This window comes from Macaca fascicularis, chromosome 6 (assembly GCF_037993035.2).
Source record: "Macaca fascicularis isolate 582-1 chromosome 6, T2T-MFA8v1.1".
NCBI classification, from domain to species: Eukaryota; Metazoa; Chordata; class Mammalia; order Primates; family Cercopithecidae; genus Macaca; species Macaca fascicularis.
This window is the reverse complement of record NC_088380.1, coordinates 62,090,649-62,111,680: the sequence shown is the minus strand read 5'-3', so window position 1 is coordinate 62,111,680 and position 21,032 is coordinate 62,090,649. Positions and strand designations below refer to the sequence as shown.

The 21,032-nt window shown below is 42.1% G+C and overlaps 1 long non-coding RNA gene across 1 annotated transcript; it reads left to right on the top strand.

Annotated features, from left to right (window-relative positions):
- The first annotated feature begins 390 nt into the window (after positions 1–390).
- LOC141407140 (uncharacterized) lies at positions 391–20,469 on the top strand. Its single transcript, XR_012414536.1, has 2 exons — positions 391–467; positions 18,052–20,469. It is a non-coding gene; the product is annotated as an uncharacterized lncRNA (long non-coding RNA).
- The last annotated feature ends 563 nt before the right edge of the window (positions 20,470–21,032 follow it).

Here is a 21,032-nt window from a genome sequence, read left to right as displayed (position 1 = left end):
TAAACCAAAATAATCTCTATTCATTTTTAGAGATTCTCAGATTAAGAGTTTCTTTTAAAAGCACCAGGAAAAATAAACTTTTTTTTTTTTTTTTTTTTTCAAGGAAGGGGAGAGAGAGTTGAAAGTAACCCGAGTGAAAGGTACTTTGGCCTCTTAATTTTCATGATAAAGAAGTTGAGTCCGTCATTGCTCCAGGGCACGCGGACTGGGCTGAAACTGGAACCCAGATCTCCTGATTCACAGCTTGAAAGGGTTAGGAAGGTAGCTGAGTGGGGTGGTTGTCTGAGTCGAAGCCATGTGAGAATAGAGAGTTTCGACAGAGCTTTGCTTTAGCGGATGTGAAACTACACTAACCTCATGTGACAAAATATCCTCGGAGGCCTTGGTGTGGAGCCAGAGGAGGAAGTTTGACATGGCCTCTGGTTACCAGCTCCACCTCTGAACCCACTGGCCCAGGATGACTTATGGTGAGCTTTTTGATTTGCAATAAAACTAGACATGGGACAGAGAAAGCTTTTCTACACCATGCACGAGGCAGGGCAATGCTAAAGGAGGAAAAAAAAAACAACCACCAAGAAAGACACCTTCAGCCACATGGCCCTCCCATAGCAGGGGACCTAGAGCTGAAAATAAAACACCCAGGGAGGGAGGGATGCTGTGGTTACAGACAGAGCCTTTGTCTCCCGAGTGCACGTTCCAATTCAGCCCAGGATGACAATGACCTGGAGGTTCCTGCCTGCCAGCTGTTGGCTGGCCTTTGTGAAAGTCCCCGAGCTCCGGGCCAATGCTTAGCGGGCAGGTATCCATATCGTGAAGCCAACTGGCACTGCTGGTACCTTTGTTGATGAAGTGAGCACAGCCACTGGGAACCAAGGCTGCTGGTGCAGTGTTGCTACCAGCTGGCAGGTGCAAACCCATGGGCAGGTGCCCTGGGGAGAGACAGTTTGTGCTGCCATGGTAACCGATAAAAAAAGGAGGTTTCTTCAAGGTCAGTTTGCCCTCTTTTCTGCTAGAGGATATTGTGAGAGGAAGAAATGAATTTGTGGCAGCCCTGACTTGTGTGTAAATGTGTCCTTCATCTGTTTTGAATTGACACTTCTAATCGGATCTAATATTAGTGTCACCACTGGGCAAATCTGGGTATTGGTGGGTCTCCTGGGGTATGTCATTGTGGACAAAGCTCAAGTCACTGGAGAAGTCCCAGAAGAGACGTTCCAGTGTAAACCAAGCAGGGTTGAACAAAGAATTCCAAAGGTGATTTTGAAAAGGCTGACAGTCAGGTTGGACAGGTTCTTTGGGCTATTCCGGGATGTGAAATTAATGCGGACGTCTGAGGCATGTCACCCTAGATGTCCTTTGGCCAAACTGTCCAGGGTGCAAGGACGAAGGGACACTTGTCAGCTTGCTTGGTGCCTCACAAGTTTGCCACGATGCATTCATTGTAAAGAAGCAAGCTTTCCTTATTACCATTGTCCTTCTCTCTGTAAACCTGCTCATGCCTTTACCTTGGGCAAATGCATTTTCTGGCTTTGATTTAAAAGTTCAGCTTCTTGATATTAATATTTCTGTACTTCACTCTGATAAAAGCTGTTCTGACTCAGGTCATTGGCTTGGGTGTCAGTAATTTTCCCATTTACCTCTCTTGTGCGTTTTTCTTATTCTGAGATTTCCGTTGGCAGAAATAATAGCATCGTATTAATTAATTAATAGCATTGTATTATTGCAGGGTTTTCGTGAACCCCTGGGAGAATTTTACTCTGTTCTGCTTACTGGGATGCTACCAAAATTATTTAGTACGTTGACAATCAGAAATATTAATTTTTTTGGATAAACTCTAAGCAACTTGCCTGCAAGTGTAACCATGGAGGTTGGCCTCAGCTTCCCAGTGTACAAAATGAAAAGATTAGATTAAATGATGTCTTCAGGTCCTTGCCAGCTAGTTTTCTAAGATGTTTGATTTTAACATAAAAAGAAAACCTGTGAATATATTCAACAAATAGCAGATGGAATTTACAAAGCTCTGCACTGGATCCTTGTATTCAGTAAATATTTAAAATTCATCTACCAAGGCTGGGTGCTGGGGCTATGGAAGCAGATGCAGCAGCATCTTCTATTCTGAAGGATCTCATAACCTAACGAGGAGGGGTCAGAAGAAACAAATTCTTCTCAAAATCGGCAGGAGTTTGAAGACAAAATTCTGCTTGGGAAAAGAACTTATCTTTTGGTTGGGAAGGGCATCTAAACTGACATATTTAATGTAGAAAGATAAGTCTTTTTCCCTGAGCCCCCGCAACTGGCAGGGCCAGAACTAAGGTGATACTGAGTGAGGCACTTGCCTGGGATACCAGAAAAAAAAAAAAAAAAAAGGGTCGAGGGGTGATGTCAAAAAACTTAGTGATTAAGATAAACAGCACCATAAAGTAGTCTCTTAAAAATCAAAATTAATGAAAACAAAATCCCTGATGAACAAAGGATGAAAATTTAAAATAAAGAGAGGATCTGATCCTGCATGTGTATATGCCCTTGCCTCACTTTCCTCCCCCTGATCTTGGCCCTGGTTCTATTAAAAGTTTATATAGCTTATAATTTGATTTTTAAAAGCATAGCATTAAAATATTAGAATATTTTAATATTAATATAATTTAGCATTTTATATTAAAATATAAAATATTAAAATAATAATTAGTATTATAATTAATATTAATATTAATTAATAATATTTTATTACAAATCTGGAGGCATCACATTACCTGACTTCAAACTGTACTATAAGGCCATTGTCACCAAAGGATGGGGGGGTCGCAAAAGATAAAAGACTACACATTTGGTACACCGTACACTGCTCGGGTGATGGGTATACCGAAATCTCAGAAATCACTGCTAAAGAACTTATTCATGTAACCAAACACCACCTATTCTCCAAAAACCTATTGAAATAAAGAAGTTTTTAAAAAAGAACATTAAAAAAACTTACCAATTTGATTTTAAAAACAATTGCATTAAAATAGTAAACTATTTTAACATTAATATTAATTTAATATCTTATATTAAATATAAATATTAAAATAATATTAAGGTTTAGACAAAAAATAGTAGAACAGAATTTAGGTTTTTAGAAGGCTGTCAATAGAGGGAAAAATGAAGGTCCTGGAAGGGGCCTGGGTTTCTGGAAGATGATGGTGCATAGCTGAGAAATTCTTCATAGTGGAGAATGGTTTGTGATTATTTATGAAAGAGATATCTAATAAGGGTTTCGAAGTTGTTCCTCACTCTATGTTGTCTTTTATCCCCCTTTACCCATTATCCTTCAGTTAGAAATCTGATACATACAATAACTCTTGAATTTATGCTGATTTGAGAAATAGGATGGAAGAAGGGTGTCGTCCAGGAAGTGGGCTAATGAGAGAGTAGGAAAGATGTAGAAACCAGGAAGGATGTAGCAAGGACCGCCTCAGGAGAAGGGAGAGGACTGTGAGGGTGGGTGGCTCTGGATGTTCTGAAGTACAGAGGATGCAGCCTTGAGCTCTAGCGTTTTGTAAAATTAAAGGGAATCTCTTAGGCAGCAGACACTTGGCATGCCTGTGAATCAATCATGACAATATGTTGTTGCGGCCCATCTTTGGTTTGTCACTCCAGGTCCACTTTCTTCCCTTGAAGGCTGCCCGGTATGGACCACAGGAAAGGGCTCCCTTGACCCTGGATTCCAGCTGGAGTTCCCTCCAGCACCAGCAGATAATTGGAAGGAGGGCGGAAGAGCCAAACTCAGGGCTTTTCCAGTGGCTCCTTTCCTGAGGGTTTGCTCCAGACCTGCTGCATTCCTCTACTCAAGGTTGCAGTTCCTGTGAAGCATCCCTCTCCTTCTCCCTCCAGGCTCTGAGAACTACTTCTTCCTCTTACCTTTCCAGGCTAGGGATAGTAACAGAACTCCTCTTAATTTGCCCAGGGGTATGCACTAACTTTGGTGGTCTCCTTATACTCTGCTTCTTTGTAAAGAGTCTCTGTTTTAAACACTCTTCAGTATGAGGTTGCTGAGACCTGACTGATACAGATGTGAGAAGGACTAAAAAAGGTTTGTACAAAGCATTATAGGCTGGAGGTGGAGAAGGCAATCAACTGCACAGTGGGAGGGGAGCATGGGGTAGGGGCATGGAGGGTTACATGAATGAGGTTTGAGGTGAATCATGTGCAAGGGGATATTTCCCTGGGATTAGGGTAAACCCCAGCCTGAAAATAGACTTGCATCTGCCAGGCCAGAGTCTGTAGAAGTAAATCTTAGTGATTTGCATGGTCATAAAAGACAATGGTTACCCAGTGGGCTTTAAAAGTCAGAGGCAAATACTATCCAAAGCAATCTACAGATTCAACGCTATTCCTATCACACTACCAATGTCATTTTCACAAAACTAGAAAAAACTATTCTAAAACTCATATGGAACCAAAAAAGAGCCCAAACAGCCAAAGGAATCCTAAACCCCCAAAACAACAAAGCCAGAGGCATCACATTCCCCGACTTTCAGCTATACTATAAGGTTACATTAATCAAAATGACATGGTACTGGGTACAAAAACAGACAAAAAGACCAATGGAACAGAATAGAGAACCCAGAAATAAAGGCATACACCTATAACCTTCTGATCTTTGACAAAGCCAACAAAAATAAACAAGGACTCTTTATTCAATAAATGGTACTGGAATAGCTTCATATGCAAAAAATTGAAACTGGACTCCTACCTTTAACTATATGCAAAAATTAATTTGTGATGGGTTAAAGACTTAAATATAAGACCTCAAACTACAAAAATCCCAGAAGAAATCCCAGGAAACACCATTCTGGATATCAGTCTTGGGAAATAATTTATGACTAAGTCATAAGCAATTGCGACAAAAACGAAATTGACAAGTGAGGCCTAAACTAAAGAGCTTCTGCACAGCAAAAGAAACTATCAAAAGAGTAAACTGGCACCCTAAAGAATGGAAGAAAGTGTTTGTAAACAATGTATCTGACAAAGGTCTGACATACAGAATTTATAAGGAACTTAAACAACTCAACAAGCAAAAGAAAAACCCATTAAAAAGTGGGCAAAGGACATGAACAGACACTTCTCAAAAGAAGACATACAAGCAGCCAACAAACATATGCAGAAATGCTCCACATCATGAATCATCAGAGAAATGCAAATCAAAACCACAATGAAATACCATCTCACAACAGTCAGAATGGCCATTATCGAAAAGTCAAAAAACAGATGCTAGTGAGCCTGCAGAGAAAAGGGAACGCTTATAGGTTCTTGGTAGAAATGTAAATTAGTTCAGCCACTGGAGAAAGCAGTGTGGACGTTTCACAAAGAACTTAAAACGGAACGAGCATTCAACCCAAAAATTGTATTATGGGTATACACCCAAAGGAAAATAAATTGTACTACAAAAAAGGCACATGTACTCATATATTTATTGCACTACTCACAATTTGAAAGACATGGAATCAACCCAGGTACCCATCAATAGTGAATTGGATAAAGAAAATATGGTACATATATGCCATGAAATACTACACAGCCATGAAAAAGAGTGAAATCATGTCTTTTGCTGCAACATGGATGCAACTGGAAGCCATTATCCTAAGAGAATTAGCATAGGAACAGAAAACCAAATACTGCATGTTCGTACTTACAAGTGGGAGCTAAACATTGGATACTCATGCACATAAAGATGGGAACAATAGACACTAGGAACTACTAGAGGGGAGAGACAGGAAGCAGGGCAAGGGCTGAAAAAAATACTTATGGGTAGCATGCTCACTACTTGGGTGACAGGATCATTTCTATCCCAAACCTCAGCATCATGCCATAAATGCATGTAACAAAGCTGCACAAGTAACCCCTGAATCTAAAATAAAAGTTGGAATTACTTTTTAAAAATTAAAAAAGAAAAAGCCCAGGGAAACTCAAACAATAAAATAGCCATTACCCCTACTCCTTTAATTCTGTTGATAATCTGGCATGCTTTCCTCCAGATTTTTTATGGAGTTGAAGTCACACTTCATACAATTTCGGATCCTAATTTTCCTAAACATTATATAATAAGTAATTTTCCTACCATTGAAAGAAGCTGCAAATAACTGCTTGGAGGCTGCACCTTATACAGGAAGCCAAATAACCTTAAATAACCAAATGCTATTACATCATGTAGATGTACTATGAGTTTTTAAAATGCTGTAGTGATTTTGCACATTTATATAATAAATTTTTTTTGCTTGTTAAATTTCTTGCTTGCTAGCTAAACATTTTTAATTGCTACTAAAAAAAAAAAAAAAAAAAAAAAACAAACCCACAAAAACAAAACCTGACTGCAGACGTATCTGTATTTCAGGATTGCTGGGTTATTAAAGATTTTGGTCATTTGTTTATTTTGTTTTCTTTCTTCTTCTTCTTTCTTATTGTTAAAGAAGATTGAATTTTCCCTTGGTGAGTGAGGCAGAGAGGAAAGGGTGCCAGAGACCCCATTCTGAGGGTAGGCCCAGTAACTTGACCAGGAAGGGGCTCCTTATGGATAGACATTAGCTACAGTGATGTTGAGTCCAATTTTGTATAGTGCCTTCCCAAAATTTCCAAACCTTCAGTGTCCTGTATAATACAGCTGTACGTTAGTGGTGCCTTGTGGAATGAAGGGGAACAGTGTCCCCGCAAAGCAAGGAGGGCTGTGAGGGTGAGCAAGAGGGTTGAGAAGCTCAGCAGGAGCCAGGAGCAGGGGTTGGGAAAAGAGTGACTGGCACCCACCCAGCAGGAGCCTCCTATGGCAGAGCCTATGGAAGCTTGAGATGGACACCAGACTTCCTGCCGTTCAAATAATTACATTTGAATACTGAAGAAAAGAGAAGCCCCCAAGGCTGAAGGATTCAGTTGTTATGTCATATAACAGCAAATAAGGGAAAACAGAGGAAGGGTTCAGTGGGGACATATTTCGAGGGAAAGATTTGGTCACTTACTGTGTTGGAAGGTGATGGGCATTAGACCTGGAGGAGGGAAATACTATTTTATCAGAACAATTCCTGCAAAATGATCGAGAAGGGTACATGAAAATTTGTTCAGGGTTTTTGGAAAGAGAGAGGCTAATCCTTTCTGCAAGTCTTCTTTTATAAGGTTGAAATGTGGCAAGGTGAGCTATGATCCAACTTATTTGTAATAGGATCTTATAGGAAAGAAATTAATGTTCTGATGGGCTTGAACTCCAAAAGAAATAGAATTACTTGGGTTTTTCTTGTTCATCCCATGATGAAGCTAATTCAAATCTCAACTTAGTTGTGACTTTTACTGAGTGACTTTTTTCCCCATTAGAATCCCCAAATAAGTGACTTATTTATTCTCATGTTATTATTCAAACTATTCTTCAGCTCACACTCAGCCTCTGTTAGACATGAAGCTGGGAAATGGCTGGGAAAACATTTGAGACATGTTAGCATTTTTCACATGACTTTGCCAAAAGGAGTTTCTGTATTCAAACTGAGGGCTTCTACCTTGAAAGCTGTCTTAACTTAGCATTCAAATCTGCTTTGCAAGATCTTGAATTTAGAATTTCAGCTAGGTGTTGCAAGTAATTCATAGAATGTTTCTATTTTTCTTGGGAAATGAAAACAGCACCCCTTTGGGCAGCGTTTAGAGAACCCTAGGAAAGTACAGGGCTAAGGTTTTGATGTGTCTTTTATTGTCATATTGATTGGATAAGCTGTAATCTGGGAATCTCTCTTAGAAAGGAGCACATAGGACTTTGGCAAGAAGGCTGTTTTAATAAAAAACAATCTTCTTTAAAGGTCAGAGGCCGGTTATGTAATGTGTAAGGTAGGATAAAAGGCTGTTCTTTCTGCATCAATAGAATCCTATGTGTGCCTAGTATGAAAAGCAATACTGAACATCCCTATCCAATATTAACTTAAGGAAAACATTAGAATACTTTCTTCTGTCCAAAAATGTATTCCTTTATGCAAAGTGTCTCTGGACTGGGAAGCAGGACTGAACTCTCCAGCATCAGGCATCTGCTTTTGTTGTATCAATGTGGTTCTCAACAGGACATGGTGATGTCTCTGATATTTGGTCTCGAATATCTGAGCTTTTTGGTCTTGTCTTCACTTTCATCAACAAGTTGAATGAAAATAGAGAAGACATATTTAGATGTTTGTGGATTACATACATTTGAGAGGTTTTACTGACTGAATCAGTATTTCTAAAATAGCTCCACATGTTAGATCAATGGACTGAAACTAAGGGAATAAAGTTAAATGAGAAATGAATATGAGATCTTCGGTTAAAAAAACAAATTGACTGGAGATGACTGGCTCAACAGAAGTTCATGTGAAAAGTCTCCTGCGTTTTGTCACCGAGGAAGTCCAGTGGGAGTTGGTTGCCATGTGGTGAGCATTGAGTCTTAGAGTGCATTCACGGGAGTAGGATCCTCGGATAGAGGATGGCAATGGCTTGTCTGCATTTTAACCCTAGTCAAACTGCAGCTGAGTTCCATAGACTTAATAGGGTCCAAGACAAATAACAACAAACAAACAAACAAAACCAGAATTTGTCTGGAGACAGTCAACCAGCTGGTTAAAAATCAGACAACTGTGTCACATCTGGAACTGTTGCAGAAATTGCAGAAATCATGATTTAGCTCAAAATGGAAAAGCTCAGGAGGAGGCATGAGTGATTTCTCTACGGAAATATTCATCTGAAGGGTTGAAGGTTTTATGGAATTAGAGTGCATGTAGTAGTGGGGCAAGACCAGGATGAACGTCTGCATGTTTAAGGGAAATCAGATGGAAATTGATGCAAGAAAGGATTCTTCAGTGATCTAATGAGTAAGATTTGTTCAAAAGTAGAATGGACTGGCATGGGAACCAGTCCCCTGACCCTGAAGAATGAGGCCAGGTCCCAACCTTCTGGCAAAAATTTGTAGGGGGAACAAAGTTTAAGTTGTACCAGATCCCCCTACAGATTCTGTTCATTGCGAAGTAGGTACAGGTTTTTCCTGGGGCTGTTCCTTCTCCCCTTTATCCCAGCTATCACTCTGGGAAGGACAGGATCAACTACATAGCACCCTAATGTTAATCACCTGTAAAGCTTGATGTCTGGAGCCCACGGGTATTTACACTTCAGCAAATTTCCACCAAAACAGACATACATCTATTCATGCAGAGTACACTTGCTTCCACCAACAAACATGGAATATCACGCTAATGGGATTTTCATGTGCAACAATAAGCTCCTGGAAGGAGACATTTGGGCAGGGGGTCAACTTACATCTCTTAAGTGAAAAGACACAAGCAAGCCTTATATCCTGTAGAAGTAGAAAGTCAGGGATGATTCTTCCTCACCTGTCTGTTCCAGACAGTATGCTGGTCTGTTTCCTCAAGGCAATTAGCAATCATTACCTAATGGGCTCGGGAGAAATAGAATACAAGGAACTGTTACTATTCCTTTTTTCTTTTTTTGAGATGGAGTTTTGCTCTTGTTGCCTAGGCTGAAGTGCAGTGGCACAGTCTCAGCTCTCTGTAACCTCCGCCTCCCAAGTTCAAGCGATTCTCCTGCCTCAGCCTACCTGAGTAGCTGGGATTACAGGCATTCACCACTACGCTCAGCTAATTTTTTGTATTTTTAGTAGAGACGAGGTTTCACCATGTTGGCCAGGCTGGCCTCGAACTCCTGGCCTCAGGTGATCTGCCCACCTCGGCCTCCCAAAGTGCTGGAATTACATGCGTGAGCCACCACACCCGGCCTGTTACTGCTCCTTTGTGGTGGTGTGGGATTGAAAGATCAATGGGAACAGTAGCTGTGATCTTAGTTTGTGATGAGAATGTTTTAGTTACCACTTTCCACTCTAGGTCACTTTATCTCAGTAGAGGAAGTGGACAATGAAGATGAAATATTTGGACATGGCTGCAATCATAAACTCTCAGCTTTAGAAGAAGATTATTTCTCCTTTTTCTTCTTTCTCTCAGCCAGCAAGGAGGATAGAACAGGGAGGGTATCCAAGCTGCAGGGAGGCAGGCTACCAAATATTTTTGAGGTGAAGAGTCGCTATCCCAGGAGACGGCAGAAAGGGCTGGGAGGAAGGAAAGAACTGAGGAGTATTTTTCTCCCTCATCCAGGAGGCGCCTGGAGACCCCTTTCTGAATCCGGCATCCTCCGGTTGGTGTCTTTGCAGGGATGTGCAGGAGCCCTGTGGAGTTCCTGCGGAATCCTGCAGCTGTTGGGGCCTCAGAGGAGATGGGCAGTGTGTCTCCCAGTCCTTGTTAGTCCCACAAATAGCCCATTGAGGGGAGCAGGAGAAGGGAGAGGCATCCAGGGCTGCCCCTGGGGTCCCTCAATGGGGGCACTGTTTAGGCTTGGGTGGAGGCCAGCCCTGACACCATGCTGGTTGTTAAGGCCTCATTCTTCCCAAGGAGGCGGCTGGAAAGGCAGCAGAGCAGCTGAGGCTCCAGAAAAGGTACCGCTCTTGTTCCTCACAAGGCCCGACAGACAAACGAGAGGAAGCCACTTCCTTTTTAATTATTTTCTGTTGTTCATTCCATTTACATCCCAAGCGTTTTCCCCCCTTCCCTCTCACTCTCGTTTTACTACTCAAGACCCGAAACTGATGGGTTTTTCCTTTCTCTCCCCAGTCTCAACTGAAAGTTAGAAATGATGTCAAATTTTTCTGTTTTGTACCAATCTCATTGGGCATCCCATCCAAGAAGCACTCTGAGAATGGCTGCAGTTTTGCTGTTGCTCTTGAGTAGTTGAAAGACTCTTTCAAAATGAAGAATGAGGCTTTGGAGGTAGCAAAATACTAGTTAACCACTGCGGGAAACAGCTGTTGTTTTTCATGTCTACCATTTATACACCTCTTTCTGTTAACACCACCTCCTTCCATACTCAGCCCATGGGCTTTGGTGGGGTTGATCTGACTCATGGATCCCCCATTTCGGGGGCGAACAGAGCACCTGCCAATGGAAGCCTACATCTTTTATTCTTCTGGCTTGGGTGAGGGGTACTTGGAACCAGACTGGTCCAAGTCAGTCAATCCTGAAATGTTTTGCTGAAAGTATTAAGAAAGAGACTCCATTTCTACTGAGATTGATGAATGGGTACAGTGTAAGTTGAGAAAAGTAAAAGAGAAAATAATCACTTTTGCTACCACGTGGGGAGAGTCAGTGTGAGAATACAGGTTACAGAGGAAAACTGAACCAAAATGACAGACCCTGATGACATAGGGTACAGACTGGACCCAGGTATGTCTGAAGCTAGCACACTGACCTTTCAGTTATGCTGGTCAGTATATTCTTTTTTTCTTCATTTGTCTTATTTGAGCTGTGTTTCTGTTAGATGCAACTGAAACTACCTTGTATCTCTGAGTCATGCAGAAATATTAAACTTCCTTCTGCTTCCTAATCCCTGCTCAGGCTACTCTTATTTAATTATTTGCTAGAGTGTTTTGCTCCAAACAGTACCAGAGCTAAGATGCCTTAACACTGTTTGAGATTTTAGCCTTGATGAAAACAGGGCTTATCCACTCGGCTCCTATATGACTGGACTGGGTAACAGGCTATATTGGAATCCCTACCTGGATCTTGGATCTGTGGTAAGAGCCTCAGCCTTTCCCATTCATCCAAGGGTCATTTATTCTGTGTCTACTGCGTGCCATGGAATGGCTTGAAGTATCTCATGGTCAAGGAGAGAGACATTGGTGTAAGAGCAAAGAAGTATGGTGGGCACTGCGATGAGAGTCTACCTCTGCTTTCAAGGGGAGGATTGAGGAGGGAGTGGCCAGTTCTTAGCAGGAAGAAGAAAGGCCTCATAAAGGAGGCAATGCTTGAGCTGTATCTTCAAAGAAGAGTAGAGAGTTTTCAGCTGAAAAAAAGTGTGGGACAGACAGATCAGTCCAGCCTAGAATAGAAATGTTAGCTGGACAACCTTCTGGCATAAAAATCTATCAGTTGTAGGACAGAGAGGCAGTTCAGTCTTGTGCATTGATCACATGTTTCATTTGTGTGTTATACTGTATAGCACATAGCAGTTGTCCCCTCCCTCCTGTACTTGCAAAACTCAGAAATACATATAATGTTCTCTTACTGCTAAGCAAGGTTATATAGATGGTTGAGTCAATTGTGGAAGGTGGACCAGCATTCCATGTCTAGTCACCAGCTTTGTGGGGATGTCACTCTTGAGGGGACAGCAGTATTGGTAGCAGCAGCATCTTTGCTACTTCCAGATCCAAGTTAGAACTGTATGCCCTTAAAATAAATTGTCCGTTGGTGGACCCTAATTCCTCTTCAGCCCTTTCAGTAACTTTGTAAGCACTATGTTGCTACACTAAATCCCTTTTGTTTCAAATATCTAGGGCATGTTCCGTTGTCCATTCTGAGCCCCGATGGATACAGTGTATTAATAATGTTTTAAAAAATGTTTTGAATTTTATGATGTTTTGACATCTTGAAAATTTTGCTGTTCAGGGAGAGACCGACTCTCCTAGGGTCTGTCTTACAGATAACAAAGGCCTCGCCTTTCATAGGCAAACAAACCAATAGAACAACGGAGTCTATACCTTCAGTAACCCCCTTTAACTCTCATATACCAGTCCAGTATTTATCTGTCCTAATTCATTCCAGGGCCAGGTATCAGACAACTAGAGACCACTCGTAGAGCCCAAAGCCTGCCAGAATGATTCAAACTAGCCAGTCTGAAACTGTTTACTCTGCTCAGTTTTAGTTCTCCTGCAGAAACCGCAATGAAAGCTCCAGTCTAGGCTTTCCCCTCCTTGCTCCTGCTTCTGCCTCCTGACCAAAACCCGGTGCTTCCTAGGTGGCCTTGCATGGTGTTGTATGCCTTCTCTGGGGGAAATGCAAGTGATAAATATCTTCTTTCAATAGCATCAGGCTCTTCGTGTCATCACTTGGTCACCTCCATAAATTAAAATCCTGTGGGTACAATCATCGAGCCATACAGTTCCCCACTGTGAGGTCTGTAAGGGTCAAGACCTTGCTTACCTTGTTCTCCATCATGTCCCTAGTATGCAGCTCAGTGTCTGGCAACAGTAGGTTATCAGTGAACAGTTTTTGAGTAAGTGCATGAAAAAATTGTAATATGCACCTGCATGTATGAAAATTTCAAAAGATGCCATAAGGCTGCACATGTCAAGAGATATCTTTCTAGCAACAAGTGTTATGTTGTTACAGGCTAGTAGTTACTGTGAGCTAGACTTGATGGAGAAGTCCTGGTAAAAATAAACTGGATTCTGGTGGATCAGAAGAAATTGGATAGGACAAAAAAGCGGGGGGCATTCTAGGTATGAGTCCCCAGTGCTACTATCACTGTACACCGATGACTAATGTGTACTCACTCCTGAAATGAGGACTAAGTTCCCTTTCAAAGGCATATGGGCTTACAAGTGAAGGGAAAAGGTCTTGGCATAGTGTTCTTGGGTTTTGCCAAGCCCTAATGTTGTGTTTGGAGGCCTCCTCTGCCCCCAGGCCACAAGAATTCCCCTGTCCCTATCCCATACCCACATCAAGCATGTTTCCAGATCTTCTGGGAAGCCACACAGTCAGCAGTCGGATCTCTGATCCTGCTTCAGAACAAGCAAGGCAAGATCTGAGTTCAGTTAGCAGAAATTTCCATGGGGAGCATTTGTCCAGAACGTTGGCTGACAGCCTCTCATCCTCCTGAGCTCCAGGAGTGGGTGAAAGGTTTGGTGGACAAAGCTCTCTTCATCGTACAGGGATTACAAGGGACGGGATGTGATTGAGGACATCTTTACCCACCAGTCCCAGGTGGATCAGTGTTACCAGAAAGCCACTAGCCTTATGGGCACTCTTTCACCTGGCAACCAATCTAACCCAATGCCAGTTTCTCATTTCATGGTTTAGCTATAAAAAGAAGTTATTACTGGCTTTAAAAATGGAATATAAGGAACTCTTGGAATTGTGTTAAATAGATAAATAAGGTTTTACCACAGTTTGAAGTTCTGACACCAGATTGACTGGAGGTCATCAAATTAATTAATCAGAGATGAGCCTTGTTATGTAAAAGTAAGAGAGACAGCAAATGTTTACAGAAGCTTTGCAAGGCTACAATATCTGTTCTCATACCACATTCAGGGTTAGAAATAAGGTGAGTGGATGAGGCAAAAGCTCTAGGACTTCTGAACGTTTTGTAAGGAGGGGCCTATCCATGCCTAGGAGAACATTTGAGAGGACTGTGCCCTGGGGGCTGTGCTAGTACTCTGTACCTCCAGACTTCACTTGATTGATGTGAGTTATCTTCCTTTGTGTTTAGTTGAAATCAAGTCTGGTCACTGGGGGAGGGGGAGGCCTTAAATTAGGAAATTCCTAATTTTAGAAAAGAAATGTGAGAGTTCACAGCTGTCATATTTAATATGCTCTGAGACCTTATTGCTTTGATGTCTAACCTAAGCCTTCATTCTATAAAGCTAGTGGATTACATTTCTTAATCTCCCTAAACTTTAGTTTCCTCATCTGTAAAATTCCTAACGACTTGTTGTGAGGCTTAAATGAGAAAACTCATATGTATTTCTTAGCCTATCCTGGCACAGAGTAAACCTTCAATATGCATTAGCCATACTTATTATTATTAACATATAAGGCCATCAGCTCAAAGAATTGTGGACAAGTGAATTGCTAAACCATGCTAGACTAGAGATTATAAATCTCGAGCATCTCCTAGTCTCTGCCCTTGGCTTGTTGTATAACCTTTAGGCACTTGCATGAGCCTGGGAGTGGGGAGAGATTGTACTTGGCACTACAGCAGGTCATATGCTAAGGGCTTGGAGGGGGCATGGTTGACCAGAAGCTCACAGGACCTAGGCAGGGTGGCTTACCTGGATAAAAAAGTCCCTCAGTCTGAGGCTGCATAGGTCTGTAGGATCCATAATGAGGGAAGTGGTGGTTGGACTCACCTAAGAGCGCCAGGGTTTGAGAAGAATACTGACAAATTAAAGAATATTACAGGATGATAGATGTTCACTGGACCACGTCTCTTGAGGTCCAGTAAAAGGAATGGAAAGATAGATTAGGGGTAGTAAGATTCAAGCTCCAAGTAATTTGAAACCTGTTGTAGGATAAAATCTAAGATCATTAGGTGAAAATTATGGAGAGGCATTTTTGGCTCTATTTCCAGTTAGGATGGGAGTGGTAAAACCTTCTAGGAGATAGCAGTGGACTGGACTGCCTTGCAAAGCAGAGTTTCTGAGGCCATTCTCACTGTCTAGGCTGGTTCTCAGGAACATTGAGGCGGGTTCTAACCAGGAGCATCTGGAAGAGACTCAGTACAGCATTGTGGATGGAAGCAATGGCCAAAAAAGATCTTCCTGAGTAAATAGACCCCAGGAAGGAGTAGACATTAGGCAGACAAGGTTGGAGAGTCGGTGGGGGAAAGAGGAACAGGGAAGGAGAGAGGGCGTAAGGGGTGCTGGCAATGGTAAGTTGTTTCCATGGCAGGGGCACAGAAGTGGTGGGGAATGAGTGGAGAGGAGGGCAGAGAGTGCTTTCAGGGCTTTTTATGTTATCTTGAGGAGCTAGGACTTTATGCTGAGGGATATGAGGAGCCCCAGAAGGGTTTTAAGCAAGGGAGTGGCATGGCCACGTGGTGTTATAGAAGGATCACTATCATGGCATCAAGGACCTATGTAAAGGAAGAAGAGAATCAATATTTCCTGAGAACCCACCACAAACTTCAGGTAAGAGGGACAGCATGCCACACCTATGACCATCCTGTGAATGGCAGCCATCTCTACTTCATACATGAGGACATTGAGGACCGCAGGGGTTAAGTAGCTTTCTCAACACTGCCCAGTTATTATTAACTGACCAAGCAGAGATTCAAAACCAAATGGATTTGATTTTAAAGTCTGTGCTTTGCTTCCCTTCAATGAAGACAGAACAAAACAAATCCCCTTTTTGAAACTATACCCAAATATCAAATCTTCAGAGGAATTTTACTTAGCCATCTGCAAGACTGTGATCATGCCTGAGCGTGCCTAGCTGTGGATCGTTCCCCTTTCACGTGACCCATTGCTCTAAGACCCCTTTCCTCCTGGTTGAGATTGTTAGACAAGGGCCAGTCTGATACTCCTTTCCAGGAACTCAGGGTTAGGGTTCTGAGGAGTCAGTTTTCTTTCTGTGTAGCTGGACACTTGAGTGCTAAGGGACAGCTACAGCCCACTGCATGGAGAAGCAGAGAAAGACAACTGCAGAGAGAAAACACTGCAGATGGAGGAGCTAGGACTTTATGCTGAGGGATCTGAGGAGCCACAGAACGGTTTTAAGCAAGGAAGTGGCATGGCCACATGGTGTTGTAGAAAGATCACTCTCATGGGGTCAAGGGCCTATGTAAGGGAAGAAGAGAATCAATATTTCCTGAAAACCCACTGCAAACTGGACGCTTCAGTTGAAGAGAGCATCCCCCACCCAGAGCCATCCTGTGGATGGCAGTCATCTCCATTTCATAGAGAGGAGAGGCCCAGAGACGCCAGGGCTCTACAGATCTTTTTATGGTCCATCTGGATTTCCTGAGACCTTCTCATCCTAACATATTTCCCCTTTTGGTGTAAGTTAGCTAGAGTTAGCTTCTGTTACTTTGGAAGAAGTATCTCATGGGAGTCAGTCCTGTGCTGAGGACCAGCCACCTTGGTGTTCATGTGATGGTTCTTGGGAATGGTTCTTGAGGTTGAACTGCAATGCCCCTTCCATGCCACATAGTCTTGCTGGGTAACTCTCCTCATAAAATGTTCAAGAAAGAAAGGAGACATTTGCAAAATATGGATGCTACGAGAATGAGCCATTTGGATCCCTGAAAAAAGCCTGCATTTGACCCTGGCCCACTCCTATTCAGAGGTTGGCTTCCCAGTCTGGGCATCACTCAGGCTCTTTGTTTCTTGTTTGCTTTTTTTCTGAAGTATCTGGTTGTTGGGTGTTTTGCAGCTCAGGCTCACTTTTACTAATGGAAAGAGAAAAGATACATTACAAACCAAGCAAGCTTGCCACTTGTTAACCACTAAAGATTTGGCATGGCAACAAGCTAATGCTAATGTCTCAATTCAAGGTTTGGGATTGTATTAGTCAGGAATCTGCAGAGAAAAAGAATTCATAGGATATATGGAAAGAGATTTATTATGGAACTTGGCTCTCATAATTATGGAGGCTGAGAAGTCCCACAGTCTGCTATATGCAAGCTAGAGAGTCAGGAAAGTTGGGGGAGTAGTTCCAGTCCAAGCCCAAAAGTCTGAGAAGCAAGGGAGGGTGTGGCACTAATGTAAATCCCTGTCCAAATTCAAAGGCAGAACCAGGAGTGCTGATGTCTGAGGGCAAAGATGGATATCCCAACTCAAGCAGAGAGATTGACTTCTCCCTTCCTCAGCCTTTTTGTTCTATTCAGCCCTCAGTGGATTAGCTGATGACTGGCTATATTGGTGAGGATGAGCTTCTTTATTCAGTCTACCAATTAAAATATTAATCTCTTTCAAAAATACTCTAGCAGACACAACCAGAACAGTGTTTTACCAGCTATCTGGACATCCTTTAGCCCAATCAGGTTGACACATAAAATTAACCATCACAGAGATTATGTGTGAATTGGAGGTCAAGCTAACAACTGAGAATATATGTTCTCAAAAGAGGGAGGCAAGGAAGCAGGTGGAGCAGGGGGTGGTGGGAGATGATGGGTGGCAAAATGAAGAGAAGAGGCTTGGAGGTAGAAGCCTGCCCTCCCCAAGCTGCTGGAGTTATGCCTACCACAGATGCAGTAAATGTCCTCCGGAGAGAAGAGGAGCATTAGTGCTAACTTGTGGGGCAGCTCGTTATTCATGTTGGAAATAGGGTTTAAAAAGTAAGGGAGAAGTAAATGAGAAAAATCCCTGCCCTGCTGCAGAGGGTGGGAGGCCTCAGTGAGTCCTGGGATGTGTTGTCAATGTGGAGTTTCTCCAGGCTGATTAAGTGGAATTAACTCCGTGGTCTGGGATCTTACAACCTCCTGTTGCTCTCATCTCTCCAAACCCTTGTTTTACCTCTACAGAGCCTCCTGGAACCCTGAGGAATTTATTAATGAGGTCCAATTATGAAAAATTTCAGGATTTTAATCAACTTTGGATGCAGAGCTGAAGGTCCATCTCCTACCCCACCCCCCTGAAACTGTACATGAAACAAGACCTAAGAGGAGCTGCATGCTTGATTTCCCCTGGGTCCCCACCTCCAGCCCTCTCACCCTTTCCGTCTACAGCCTCTCCACTCCAACTTTGCCGCATCCCCCACCCCTGGCCGTCACACAGAGCAGAGGACTTCAGTTACTCCCTTAGTTTAAAAACTGCAGGACAGGCAGGCCAGTAGTCCTGGCTGGCTTCTGTCCAAGCTCTCCCCACCCTCATTTGTGGCTTTCATCTAGGTGTTCTGAAGAGACTTTTCCTGGCCATTTCCACCCTTGTCTTCTGCAGCAAACAATCTTCATTTCCTCCTCCAGGATATTTTTGAAGACAGATTAGAGGCTTGAAAAAACACTTGGAATAACTCTTTAAAAAGGTTTACAAAACACTGGTGGAAGGAAACAAAGGCAGTGTGGGAGAATCAGACCCAAATTATGCTCTATTTATCAGCCTGTGTTGCCTCAGGGCCCGGGTAGCTTGGGTTCTTCTTGGCTTGTGGAAACTGCAAACTTCTGGGGCTCAGTCTCTGCGGTTGCTCCTCATGCTGGGAGATACGGCCTCTCCACCAGCTGCTGTGGGAATGCCACATCTGGCATTCCTGCAGCTACTTCCTCTCCAGGGAGAAGCCAGGGATCCACCCTGTGCAGTTTCACAGAATGATGCCGAGACTCCTGGGAGCAGGGCTGTGAGCTGCTAACATCCTCCCGGGTTCTGCAGGGCTTGGAGGCTCCGCTCAGCGGATTAAACATTCTTCTTCTGGGAAGACATTTAAATGGATCGTGGCACAGCATGGCCAGGTTTTCCAGAGCTGAAAATTCCTTTTATCAAACTGGAAGGCATGGTTATTTCTTCAATTTTTGCAAAAAAATGAAACTAAGTCATCTGGAAAATTGACCTTCAGAAGTGGGCGCTTTGGCCCTGCCTCTTTGATGAAGCCTTCCCTGTCCACTGTAGCCAAGAGGAACTTCTTAAATTAGCTAAGATTCTTTTGGTTGCAAGCAACTGAAAAGCCACTTTATCTCCAAGTTGAACAAATTAGAGCATTTGTAGGCTCCTGAAATCAGGGTGGGAATAAATTTATTCTCAGGAATAAATGGAACCTGTGGGGTGCTGATTCTGGCTCGTGCTAGTTCTTGAGAGCCAACTGCTTGATTTTGAGGGATTTTGTAAGCCAGTTGTTAAATATAACATTATTAAAAAAATAAATCATTTAAAAATTATATTAAATACAAAAGTAATAAATTCTAAAACCTCATTACTTCTCAATTATTTTACTGCATTTTGCTATTATCTACACCTTTGAGATTCTTCATATCTGTGGTGTTGGTATGGTGGAAACCCTGTCCAGAGTTGCTGTACTGTGCTAATAGGTGTGCTATTACACATCTCTTTCCAGCTCCATATATATTGATGTCATGTTGGAAGCTTGAAAATGGCCATAGTGGAGGCATTTAAATCATAGAAATGAACAAATGCTTAAAACCAGGGTTTAATGTATTGTTTTGTTGATTGTCTAGATTCTAGACTTAAGAAAGTAATGAAGAAAATGTTGACAATGCAAATTGAACTTGGAAGTATGTTGTATCTGCAGTTCTTACATTGTGAATAGCATCGAAAATTGCTAAGATCTTTCAGATTTTGAGAACAATTATTTGACTTGACAAAGCAGTCAGTCATCATTGAAAAGTAAGTCATGCTCCAGTATGTGTCTGTGTTGATTTCATTTCATCTTACTCACAGAAAGAGAATTACCAACCACCATTCTTGTCAGAACTACATTTGGAGAACTAGTTGTTAAACAATGACCAGCACACTGCTGTCTTTGATGTCTCTTATTTCATATTTCTAGTTATTTCTTGGTATTGGCTTTCTTTCCTCAGACCAGCGTCTTCCAACAGGCTAGAACTGTGTGTTTTGGCAACCCCAAAGTTCATGTGCCCAAGCTTCATTTCACAAGAGGGTCAGAAAGAAGGAACTCTCTCACCTTAGTTCCAATTTGAAGACACCAAGGAACTCTGATTGGTTTGATTTGTATCACACGACCAGGAATGCACAGTTCTATGACTGGCCCAATAGAAGCACATTGTCTGTGTGTGTGTGGGCGTGTGTGCATGCGTGCACGCGCACATTAGGGACAGGGCGATCTTGAAGACAAGATCCTCAGAAGAAAGAGGTTGAGATTGAAAGAAAAAAAAAAACAGGAGATGTAGACAGATGAAATAATAGATGTCCTTTATACCATGTGACCATGTGAATTTAGGCAAGTTATTCAATCTTTCTGAACTTCAGTAAAATTGAGATAATTGAATCTCTTTCACAGGCTTATTGTGAGGATTAAGTAAACAATGTGCACAAAGCATTTTGCATATAGCAAATACTCAGATTATAGTTGTTGTAGCATTATTTGAGGTCGCATCATTTTTCCTAGAATGTACACTCTGAGAGAGTAGGTTTTTTTGCTAATATTTTATCCACTTTTAGCATCCTACATAGCATTTTTCTTACACGGCATAAGTGAATATTTTTAGAAAATTTTAATAAATACTTCTAGCAATAACATCTTCACTGAGATAGACTCTACTGTAAATCTACTCTGCCTATTATGTACTTACCGTTTAATAGATAATGGAAATCACATCCTAGGCCTCACATCCCATCAAAAAGTTCTAATGGATTGAGCATTTCTTTGAGCAGCAAGTAAGTGTGCATGCCTGGGAAACCCCAATTTTTCCTGCCTGTTTACAGACCAAAAAAAAAAGAGAGAGAGAGAGAGAATTCTTTGATCTAGGACAGATCTGCAGATAACCACTTACCTGGAACATATTTCATTAGTTTATATCTGGCTGGTGGAACTTTT